Below are 13247 nucleotides of genomic sequence, written 5' to 3'. Positions count from 1 at the left end.
TCTCCTATATATTTATCTTTATAAAGTTATATGCAACATCCTTAGTCCTAAAGTATAACATAACAGGCCTAACAAAACAAAAGGCACTATTATGGGATGAATCCATTAGAGATTGTAATTGACTTCCTTTACTTATTTCTTATAATTAATTGCCTTAAAGAGTAATGGACCAGATCCACCCACACAAGCCTGCACAGGACCCAGGTTCACAGTAGGCTAGTTTCCAACCCTCCACCAGCAGACACCACCAGACCCAGCCTCCAGCACAGGACCACCCCTTCCAACCAGTAGACTACCAAGAGTGGTCAGGCCTGGCCCAGATCCACCCACACTGGCCTGTGTGGAACACAGGCTCACAGTAGGCCGAAGTCTTTTCCTTGATCAGTAGGGGCCCAACTTCCTGCACAGGACCATATCTTGGGACCAGCAGACTACCAAGGGAGCCCAGGCCCAGCCTAGATCTTCCCACTACAACTGGCGCAGAACCCAGGCCCAGGGAAGGTGTGAGTTCACCTCCCTCCCCCCATCTGGGAACCTAAGCCTAACCCACTTTCATCTTGGGACACTGCAGTTACCACCATAGCCTTCCCCATGCAGTAGCTCCTTTTTGATATCAGACAGGGCCTAGAAGCAGCTGCATCTCAGAGCAGGCATCCCAAAGAGAGTGTTAGGCCCACCCTTCTGGCCCCATCTCTGTAAGACATTGCTTCCATCTTGGGGCACCTCAACAGTTATCTCCAGTTATCTCAGCTATTGCCGCCATCACGTTTAGTTGAAGTTGTATACCTTGAGGGACACCAGCAGGATCTGGCAGCCCAACATCAAGGTGAGAAACAGACAAACTGCATGAGTACTACAAGAATATAGGGTAGAAACTTTAATATCTCATATCCATACTGCAAGAAAGGAAGACACAGACAACATGAAAATACAAGAGAGGAAAGTTCCCCAACCAAATCAGGATACTATAATAACAGAACCCATGGAAAGTGAAGTTGAAGAAATGTCAGAGAAGGAGTTCAGAAGGTTCATAATTAAAATGATCTGTGAATTAAAGAATGACCTAAATGAGCAAATACAGGCAAAAATAGATCCCCCAACAAAGCAATAAGAGAGCAAACACAGGTAGCAAAAGATTACTTCGAGAGAGATAGAGACTCTGAAAACAAACCAAAAAAAAAAAAAAAAAATAGAAACCAAACAAAAATCTCAACAGAAAGCATAACCAAATGACTAGATCACTTGGAAGAAAGACGGTCACATAATGAAGACAAAGTATACAATATGGAAAATAAAATTGATCACATAATGAAGAGAGTAAGAAACCATGAACAGAATATCCAGGAATTATCGGACAGCATCAAGAGACCAAATCTAAGAGTTATTGGAGTAGAGGAAGGCACAGAGTTTCAAACCAAAAGAATGCACAATCTCTTCAATGAGATAATATTAGAAAACTTCCCAAGCATGAAGAATGAATTGAAAAACCAAATACAAGAGGCTTACAGGAACCAAATGTACAAAATTACAACTGATCTACACCAAGGCACATTATAATGAAAATGCGTAGCATACAGAAGAAGGATAGACTCTTAAAGGCTGCAAGAGAGAAGAATCAGATCACATGTAGGGGGTGAACAATTCGTATCTCAGCAGATTTTTCAATCCAGACACTCAAAGCCAGGATATTATGGAACAACATATGCTAAGCTCTGAAAGAAAATAGATGCCAACCAAGAATCTTATATCCTGTAAAACTTAGCTTTAGATTTGGTGATGAAATAAATACCTTCCACAATAAGCAAAAGTCAAAAGAATTTACAACTGGAAAGCCTGCAATATAGAACATCCTCAGCAAATATTCCAAGAAGAGAAAATGAAAAACAATGATCAAAATCAGCAGAGGGAGAGATTAAACTAAAGGAAAATCTAATCAGAGTAAAAACCAACTCACGTTAAATACTAAAAATAAACAAAAAGGGCTGGGAATACAAAGCATGTCTCAATAATAATGCTGAATGTTAATGGCCTAAACTTACCAATCAAAAGATGTAGACTAGCAGATTGGATCCAAAAAAAAAAAAAAGAACCCAACAATATGCTGTCTCCAAGAGATTCATCTCATAGGAAAAGACATCCACAGACTGAAGGTGAAGGGGTGAAGGGTTGGGAAAAATCATACGACTCGCATGGGCTGTGGAAGTAAGCAAGGGTTTCCATCCTCATATCAAATAAAGTAGAGTTTGAGCTAAAGTCAATCAAAAGGGTTAAAGAAGGACACTAATACTGCTTAAGTGAACCATATACCAACAAGACTTAACAATTATAAAATATATATGCCCCAAACAATTGAGCATCTATGTTCATCAAACTTTTCAAGTTTAAGAGTCAAATAGATCAGAACACAATAATTTTGGGTAACTTTAACACACCTCTTTCATCACTAGATAGACCTTCCAAACAAAAAAGAAATTATAGAATTCAATAATACAATCAATAACTTAGACTTAATTGATAGATGTAGAATATTTTATCCTTCAATGAGAAAATACACTTTCTTCTCAGCAGCACATGGATCCTTCTCTAAGAGAGCATATACTATGCCAAATCTATTCTTAGCAAATGAAAAAAGTAGAGATACTATCATGTATTCTATCAGATCATAATGAAATGAAATTAAAAATCAATGATAAAATAAGAAAAGCTACTCCAACACTGGGAGACTAAATAATATGTTACTGAATGAACACTGGCTTGCAGAAGATATCAAGGAGGAGATTTTTTTAAAGGTTAATGAGAACACAGATAAAACATCAAAATCTCTGGGACACTATGAGGGCAGTTCTAAGAGGAAAGTTCAATTAATGGAGTTCATTTCTTAAAAGAAGAAAAAGTCAACAAATAAATGACTATAAACATTACATCTCAAAGCCCTAGAGAAAAAGAAGAACAAATCAACACCAAAAGCAGAAGACAGAAAATAATTAAAATCAGAGCTGAAATCAATGAAATTGAAACAAAAGAAACAATTAAAAAATTGTGGTTCTTTGAAAAAATAAAATTTACGGACCCTTAGCCATGCTAACAAAGAGAAGGAGAGAGAAAACTCAAACTACAAACATACATGATGAAAAAGAAAATATCACAACAGCAACTACAGAAATACATAAGATAATTATAAATTATTTTGGAAACTTGTACTCTAATAAGATAGAAAATATCAAAGGCATCGACAAATTTCTAGTCATATAATTTTTCCAAATTGAACCAAGATGATATACACAATTTAAAGAGATCAATTTCATGTGATGAAATAAAAGATGCCATCAGAAGCCCTACCAACCAAGAAAAGCCCAGGACCAAATGGAAACACAGCCGAGTTCTACAAGACCTTGCAAGAAGAACTAATACCAATATTCTTCAATTTATTTCAGGAAATAGAAAAAGAGGCAGCACTTCCAAACTCATTCTATGAGGCCAATATCACCCTGATCCCCAAACCAGGCAAAGACACATCAAAGAAAGTAAACTTCAGACCAACGTCTCTAATGAACATGGATGCAAATATTCTCAGTGAAATTCTGGCAAATTGAATACAAAACATATCAAAAATATTATGCACCACGATCAAGTGTGATTCATCCCAGGGATGCAAGGTTGGTTAACATAAGAAAATCAATAAATGTAATTCATCACATCAATAGACTTAAAGATAAGAATCATATGATCATCTTAATAGATGCAGAAAGAGCATTTGACAAAATACAGCACCACTTTATGTTCAAAACACTAGAAAAACTAGGGAAAACAGGAACATATCTCAACATCGTAAAGGCTATCTATGATAAGCCCCAGGCCAAAATCATTCTAAATGAAGAAAATTTTAAGGCATCCCCTCTAAAAACTGGAACAAGATGAGCATGCCCTCTTTCACCACTTTTATTTAACATAGTTCTTGAAACACTGGTCAAAGCAATTAGACAAAAGAAATTAAAGGAATACACACAGGAAAAAACTCAAATTGGCATTATTTGCTGCTGATATGATTCTATATCGAGAAGACTCTAAAAGTTCCACCAGAAAACTTCCAGAAATAGTAAATGAATTTATCAAAGTAGCATGATACAAAATTAACATCCATAAATCAAAGGCATTTCTGTATATCAGTGACAAATCCTCAGAAAGGGAAACGAGGAAAACTACCCCATTTACAATAACCTCAAAAATAAATAAATAAATAAAATACTTGGGAATCAACTTAACAAAAGAGGTGAAAGATCTATATAATGAAAATTATAGAATCCTAAAGAAAGAAATTAAAGAAGACCTTATAAGAAAGATTTACCTTCCTCTTAGATAGGCAGAATTAATATTATCAAAATGACCAGACCACCGAAAGAACTGTACCTATTTAATGCAATCCCAATCAAAATCCCAATGACATTCCTCATAGAAATAAAAAAAAAACAGTCATGAAATTTATCTGGAACAATAAGAAACCCAGAATAGCTAAAGCAATCCTTAGCAGGAAGAGTGAAGCAGGTGGCATCACTATACCAGACTTTAAACTATACTACAGAGCCACTGTAACAAAAACAGCATAGTTTTGGCACCAAAAAAGACTGATATACCAATGGTACAGAACAGAGGACACAGAGACTAACCCACCAAATTAAAATTATCTTATATTAGACAAAGGTACCTAAAACATGCATTGAAGAAAAGATAGCCTCTTCAACAAATGGTGCTGGGAAAACTGGAAATCCATATGCAACAAAATGAAATTAAGCCCCTATCTCTCACCATGCACAAAACTTAACTCGAATTGGATCAAGGACCTAGGAATTAAACCAGAGATCCTGTGCCTAATAGGAGAAAAAGTAAGCCCAACACTTCATCATGTTGGATCAGGCCATCACTTCCTTAACAAGACTCCTAAAGCCCAAGAAATTAAATCAATAATCAATAAATAGGATGAATTCAAACTGAAAAGTTTCTTCTTGGGAAAAAAAAAAACAGTGAGATAAGGAGAGAGCCTACATCTTTGGAGCAAATCTCTACCCTTCACATATCATACAGAGCACTAATCTCTAGGATGTATAACTTAAGAAGCTAAGCACCAAAAAAATAAATAAATAACCCAATCAATAAATGGGCCAAGGACCTGAACAGACACTTCTCAGATGAGGATATGCAATCAATCAACAAATACATGAAAAAATTGCTCATCATCACTAGCAATTAGAGAAATTCAAATCAAAACTACTCTAAGATTTCATCTCAATCCAGTCAGAATGGCAGCTGTTAAGAACACAAACAACAATAAGTGTTGGCGAGGATGTGGGGGAAAAGGTACAATCATACACTGCTCGTGGGCTACAAATTGGTGTAGTCAATATGGAAAGCAGTATGGAGATTTCTTGGAAAATTGGGAATGGAACCACAATTTGACCCAGCTATCTCTCTCCTAGGTCTATATGTAAAGTACTTAAATACAGCATACTACTGGGACACAGCCACATCAATGTTTATAGCGGCACAATTCACAATAGTTAAAGTGTGGAACCAAACTAGATGCCCTTTCATAGAAAAATGAATTTTAAAAATGTGGCATATATACACAATGGAATATTACTCGGCAATAAAAGAGAATAAAATCATGGCATTTGCAGGTAAATGAATGGAGTTAGAGAAGATAATGCTAAGTGAAGTTTGCCAATGCCAAAACACCAAATGCCAAATGTTTTCTCTGATAAAAGGAGGCTGATTCATTGTGTGGTAGGGAGGGGGAGCATGGGAGGATTAGAAAAACTCTAAGATAGGGCAAAGTGTTGGGAGGGAAACAGAGGGGGCATGGGGTTAGAAATAATGATGGAATATGATGGACATTATTATCCAAAGTACATGTATGAAGACATGAATTGGTATGAATATACTTTGTATACAGCCAGAGATATGAAAAATTATGCTCTGTATGTGTAGTAAGAATTGTAATGCATTTCGCTGTCATGTATAGATAAAAGAAAAAGATTTATGGGTTGTAGTCAGGCACAGTGGTGCATGCCTGTAATCCCAGCAGCTCGGGGGGCTGAGGTAGGAGGATCTCGAGTTCAAAGCCAGCCTCAGCAATTTAGGGAGGCGTTAAGCAAGTCAGTGAGACTCCATCTCTAATAAAATATAAAGTAGGTATAGGAATGTGGCTCATTGGTCAAATGCCCCTGAGTTCAATCCCCCGTACTCCCACCCATTGAAAATAAAAACAAAAAAAGAATTATGGGTTGAGCTAGATATGTGGCTTAGTGATACAGCAGTTGCTTAACCTGCATGAGATCTTTCAATGAATTCTATCCAGCACCCTTCCACCACCAAAAAAAAAAAAAAGAGCTGAATTTAGTATCCTTTGGTAATCCATCAAATTCTGAAATAAATATAATTTTGTTCTTCTTAAAGTATACATAGAACAAATTATTTCTTTCCTTGCATGTCTGTAAATTATAATTATTTAAATATTTATTAGAGAAATAAAACAAATTTACTTAAGTTCCAGCTATTTTATAGAGGCATTCATTTAAATCAATGGAGTAGTTCCTTCCCTCTCAAAACACAAACATACACACATGCATATATACACTTCCTAAAACTTGCAAACATACTAAAATATTGTGTGTTATAGACATACACATGCAATTAAGATAAATTTTCCTTAAAATTATAATAACTAAAATAATAACTAAAATACTAAGGAAATATTTATATATCAAAGATGATAATTATTTAATATGCAAATAAATTTGCTGATTTGTTTGTTTTTGTATACAGAACTTAACTGGTCATAAGACGATCAACAACAATTTTAAAGAATCTTATGAAGAGCAGATTTTTGGCTCTAAGTGGGCAATCAATAAATCTATTGTGAATGCAGTCAATAAATACATGAAGGCATGTTTTCCTTTTGTTCAATATTTTTGGTACTTCTCTTCACTACTTTAAAGAGAATTTTATATATTCTGTTCTGAATCACATTTTTTCTATGGGGGTGGTGGTGCTGGGGATTGAACCCAGGGCCTGGAGCATGCTAATCAAGCACTCTACCACTGGGCTTCACTTCCATCCCCTGTTAATCACTTTTTGATGTATTTATTTAAATTTATTTTGAAATTTAAAACTGAACATCTTTTGTTGCAGAATGAGATGTCACTGACAGAACATTCACATAAATACAAAACAGTCTTACTAAATGTTTTTAAAATTTTTCCCTCCACCCACCATTTATGATGACCAGAAATGAAAAAACAAAAATAACTTCACTTGTCTTTTTTCTTCACTGGATTTATAACAAGTATTATGAGCAAACTTTAAGAAATCTTTGCCAACCTCAAAGTCATATCTTTTGTGTGTGTGTCTTAGTAGAATAAAACCTGAAACTATATATACTTCTGTCTAAAACTTAATTTTAATGATTATTTTATTAAAATACTAGGGTAACCAACAGGTAAATGTTACAAATTCCAGGTGTACCCTCAGAAATATACATGTTTTGACACACTCCTTTTCTTCTTCTATAAATTAAAATAATACTTTTGAACCAAACTGAAGAGAAGATCAAGTAAAATAATCCAAACTGTATTTATGAGCACACAAAGCTTGAAGCAAAGTGATTTGTCAAGTGAAGAAATAGTAAGAAAAGTATTATTAGAGATGGACATACATTTCTTATCTGGCCAAAGGCATAGCTTTTTTTAATATCTATGAAACTTTAAATAGTATTCAAAACCAAGAAATTAGTATAGTCAATTATAATCCCTGCCTCAATTGACTGAAAAACGATGGTTTTGCTTATTGAAATAGACATAAATATATTTTTAAAATTCTCTAAAGCTAAATTAATTGAAGAAACTAAAAGAGTCATTTTTAAGCAGGAGACAACATTCCTTTATAGACAATATTAATGTGCTTTTATGAATTTATGGAATTTATTATCCTATCACAAACTTTTATTGAATTCTTAAAACTTCTTTTATTATATACTTCATGTACAGACATGTAAATTCAATCCTTGCTCTCATACCTCAATCTATGAGCATATATTGTTCCCCAAAAGGTTTTCAAATTGAGAAGTTCATAACAACTCATATTTTCCCTCATTTGTAGAATGGTATTCTAATATGGGATATTATTTATTGTTGATATTAGTGTAAAATTACAAGATATTATAATCTAGCCATGAGTAGGACTTTTTCAATTACAAACTTATTAAACAATGACTATGTTCTATAATTGCCCATATTTTCTATAAATAACATAGCAAAGTAAATGAGAGGTATCTTAGATTTCACTCTATGTTAACTATGAAATTTGCCTTCTGGTAAGAAACTGTGACATGAATATACTATCAAAGAAATACTTCATTTATGTATTTGGGTTCACTTTAAAAAATTTATTCTGGAACACATTAAATTCATAATGTGTTTTAACATAATCCCTCAAAAAACCATTGTGTCTATTTCAGATACCTCAGCATCTAAGAATGTGAAATAAAATACTAAATCAAATATAATATATTATGCTTTCACATCACTACAGTTGTTTTTGGTAGTCCTTAACATACAAGTTGAAATGCATGCATATTAATGAATAATATTTCTAAGTAACTTAGTATATAATTAAATGTTAATAAAAATAGATTAAGGTAAAATATGATGAAAAATGGTAAGTAATTCTTAAGGCACAATTTGTAAAAATAAGACAACTGTGTTTAACTTTAAACTACTAAATGATGTTTAAGATTTAAGAATGATAAACTTTATGCTTTCTTTACTATCAATTACACAAAATATTGTAGTCCCATTGATGCAATAAAAAATGATTAAATATCACATAGCTACAGCATTTTTTTTCCATTAGGGTAGAAGTGAAAGTGCCTGACAGGAGTTTCTTCTGGTCATTTGCTTTATCAAATTCAAACATTAACCTTCATGAAGAGAATCTACACAAATGCTTTGTTTCAAAGTCCCTTTGAAAAGGGTTTCTAGGACATATTTTGTCTAATTTGTCCACAGATATATCTGGAACATCTGATATTTCTCTGTGTTTTATGCACATTGCAAGTCCATGTTCAAAGTGTGAAATGCATATTTATTTTCACTAAAACATCATTAAAGCCAACTACAAATTACCTTAAGTAAAATATGATTCAAACACAATTTCAAAAAGCTTTGTAAAGAAACCAAATTATAAAATTGATTGTACATGATTTTTAATGTGCTTCCTATTTTTATCTCTTTGCTGCCTTAAACAATGCCTTCCATCACTGAAAGTTCAGAGAATTCCACTATTTGAAAAAATTGGTTGCCGTCATATATTATACAGTAATGCCTTCATATACTAGCTATAACTGATAGTACAAATTCTCCTAATTAATTACACCCCAGCTCTTAAGTCTTAAAGCTAAGAATTTAAATAATACCTTTTCATGTTTTAATAATATTAAACTACAAATATTTCACATTTGAATTTTTATTCAGTTGAAAAGGTAGGTCACTAGTAGATTTTTCTTCAAGAACTATTTTAACCTCTAGCATATATGTAAATTTACTAATAATTTTTTATAAATTATAAACTTGTGTGCTCCAACATCTATATACCACAAATTTCAACAATGATTGGGTCATTAAAACAATTTGGTGGGTCATGAGTGCCAAGGTGAGAGGAAAAGAAGTAAAATAACTAGAAAAAGCAAGCTATGATAGAACAAGGATAAGTATTGTTTTTTTTTATTTCAAAATAATAGGTCTGTGTGTGTGTGTGTGCACATATGCATGTGCACTGGTTTACAAAGGAAATAATATCTGCCTATGGAAAAAATAAAATTTTAAGGATACTTTGAGGAAGAATAAAAGAGTTCTATAGGAAAAAGAAGTTCTTTAGCTGTGATTATAGAATTAGAGCCTCTGAAGGCAACTATCATGATTCAAACACATCAGATCTCTCACTGTTCAGGAAATTACTTGGTACTAGACTACATGGATCAATTAATAAAACAGACTGATTTCTAATTTTGCAAATTTCATTTGTCATTGATGGCGTGAGGTCTCTGGTACATCTTGATTGCCAGGTATCTTGAACCTGCTGGCCTTCTCTTTTGAAGGTTATCATATGTTCTTCTCAGGCAATAACAAGTCCTTTCATCAGATGGTCTTCTGTGTGATCTGCCATATTAGATGTCATTTCCTACCTTTTGAGGATAGTTCCTTCAAACTCCTCTTACTCCACCCAGGAACCCCCATCCCTTCTGTCACTGCCTTTTCTATGGGTCGCTTCAAAACTTCTATATGTAACTTTTTTTTCCTTCAGTTTGTTCAGCAAGACCTTTATAAACCAACAACTAAGACAACAATACCATTCTGTTAATATTAACAAAAGTAGTAAAGATAATTTTAATTGTGAAGTCTAAAAGAGCAGTTCACAACTCCCTGAATTTATAATTATAAAGATTACCAATGATGCCATCACTCACTCTTTCCATCCACAGATGAAATCTAGATTATCATTTCCCTCTATCTCCAGTTGGATACCTGTTCACAATGCTGATCACCTTCAAAAGTTTGTCTCAAGATTCTAAATCATCAGATAATCAATTACTCCTTTTAGGTGCCCCTAGACCCAAGAAGCTCAAATATGTCCATACCTTTCTTCACCCATTCAGGAATATAAAGATGTTTACTCTCCATTTTTTTAAAGAATTGACTATTTTGTAAGCATTTTAGTGACTTGATTTATAGCATTTTAAATAGCAAATTATTAAAAGATGGACATATTTTAACGTAGAAATAGAAAGCACATGTAAATTTTTAATTAAAGGCCAGCATTTCACCACTTTACATCTCTAAAACCCTACAAACTATACACAAACACATAGTAATGGTGCCTACTATTCTTTCCCAGATTTTTTCCCCTCATCTGTTAAAAAACTGGGACAAAACAGTAGATATTTCATAGAGTTCTTTTTCAAATTAAATATAGAAAATGCATAGGAACCGTATCTGGAACATAGTAAGTACCACAAGTATATATACGTATCTATAATACATACTGCTACTTCTGCAAATGATACTGTTACCAACCTCATGTAAGAGCTAAGGCAGCATAAAGAAAATATGTATTAGAATAAGACATATTTCTATTTAAATCCTGACTTCCTAAAAGAGATGCTGGTATTATAGAATTTTTTAATACTTCATTAAGCTGGTTTCCTTATTTAAAAAATGAGACTAAGAATAAAAAATTGATCATTTTGGTAAGAATTAAATTTGAATATATAGTTAGAATAGCAGATACATAATAAGTGTTCCTTACATTTATTCTGCACATTGCCTTCCATTCAAGCAACATGTTATTCTCCCCGATTCTGCCAATAATTTCACAGCTTTCATTGGAGAACTGTGGTTTTCTTCTGGGATAGATGAATAACCTACAGTATTTCATGCATCACTAACATAAAATGTAAGCCTGTAACATGCAGCCTGTTACTAACCCTCAGATATAAATAATTAATATACATCAATAAAGTAATTCAAAACCTAAAACAAAATTAAACAAGTATTTGAATAATGTGACATTCCCTTTACTTTAAATATTATTGTTAGTTGCCATTGTTTAATTACTTTTTTCATTTTCCTTTAAAGGTGACACCTTATTTCTTCAGTGATCTGCACTTTTCTTATTCTTTTTAAATTTTAATTTAGTTATACATGAGAGTAGAATTCATTTTGTTATAATTATACAAGCATGAAATATATCTTATTCTAATTAGTACCCCATTCTTATAGATGTACATTTTAAAAGCCTATGCCTTGATGTCTATGATTAATGAGCACTTACATATAATCATGGTGCACTTATTTAAGTACTATTGACCAAAATGTTTTAAATCATCTGTCTAAATTTTGTTTTTTTCTAAACAATGACATCATTTTCCTTTTTATTTATTTATTATTTATTTACTTTGTGTGGTACTAGGGGTTGAACCCAGGCCCTGGCAAACACAAGGCTAGTGCTCTACCACTCAACTTCATGTGCCCAGATCTTATAATTATATGTAGATATATAATTATTCTTTGAGACAGGGTCTCCCTAAAGTAGCCCAGGTTGTCTTTGATCTGGTGTTCCTCCTACCTCAACTTTCCAAGTAGTTGGGATTACCGAAGTGAACTACCATGATGCCTCGCTTATTTTCCCCCTAATTTAAATAAAAAATATGGATGTATAATTTTGCTAAAGTAAAACTTTATTTTCTTATTTTACCTTACTTCTTCCTCCTCATCTCACAGAAGAATTTAGATGATTTTCAAACAAGTTTAATTTGTTTCAGTAAAAAAGTATGGAGGGAACAAAAATCACAGTAGATAAATGGAGTAGGGTCTTCAGTCACCAAAATACTTTTTAAATGTGAATTGGATGTTACTCCCATGGAATAAAATCCACATTCCTTATGTGGCATACACAAAGTCTTTCAAAACTCAAGACTTTCAGTTCTAACCTTTCACTCTTTCTCCCTTCCTAAACCAACATGCACAGTAAACACTATGATGCTTCTTTCAGTCACTGGGCTTTCTCTTGCTTAAGTACTTGCCAAGATGTCTATTAAAACTCTGTATTTCCACTTTTTTTTTTTTGCCTAGCTAAATCCTACTCACCCATTATGGCCTTCCATTGTGTGCTACATCTCATAAGATTTTCTTAACTTCTGTGGCTAGGACACACACCACTTCTATCTTTTTTTAGAGTATCTACTATTTTTTACATTAATACACTTAGGAATAATAATATTTAAATTTCCTGAAATATTGAAATTTCACTTTTCAGTAATCCCTTTAAGATGATAAATTTCATGATGGCAAGTCCACTGTTTTCACTGCTGAAAGGGAATTAGACCCTGATTTATTCAAAGTGTTTACTTTAGTAATTTCATTCATTTCAACATGACAGGACTCTTCTGGGGCAAACAAATATTATACCATAATTATAGCATGATAATGAAGTTAAATGTATCCATATATTTAAATACATATAGATATATATGTAAAATATATAAAATACCTATCTATATCTATCTCTCTCTCTCTCTCTCTCTCTATATATATATATATATATATATATATATATATATATATATATATATATATATACACACACACATATATTTATGAGAAACTAAATGAAGTCAGAAATAAAGACCTGGAAAAAGA

At 32.9% G+C, this 13247-nt stretch overlaps 1 pseudogene; it reads right to left on the bottom strand.

Annotated features, from left to right (window-relative positions):
- LOC143641289 (ephrin type-A receptor 6-like) overlaps window positions 1–13247 on the bottom strand; it is a 208329-nt pseudogene that overhangs the window by 46331 nt on the left and 148751 nt on the right.

Source organism: Callospermophilus lateralis, unplaced genomic scaffold (genome assembly GCF_048772815.1).
Source record: "Callospermophilus lateralis isolate mCalLat2 unplaced genomic scaffold, mCalLat2.hap1 Scaffold_94, whole genome shotgun sequence".
Lineage (NCBI taxonomy): Eukaryota > Metazoa > Chordata > Mammalia > Rodentia > Sciuridae > Callospermophilus > Callospermophilus lateralis.
The sequence above is the reverse complement of the archived record's forward strand: the minus strand, read 5'-3'. Positions and strand labels throughout refer to the sequence as shown.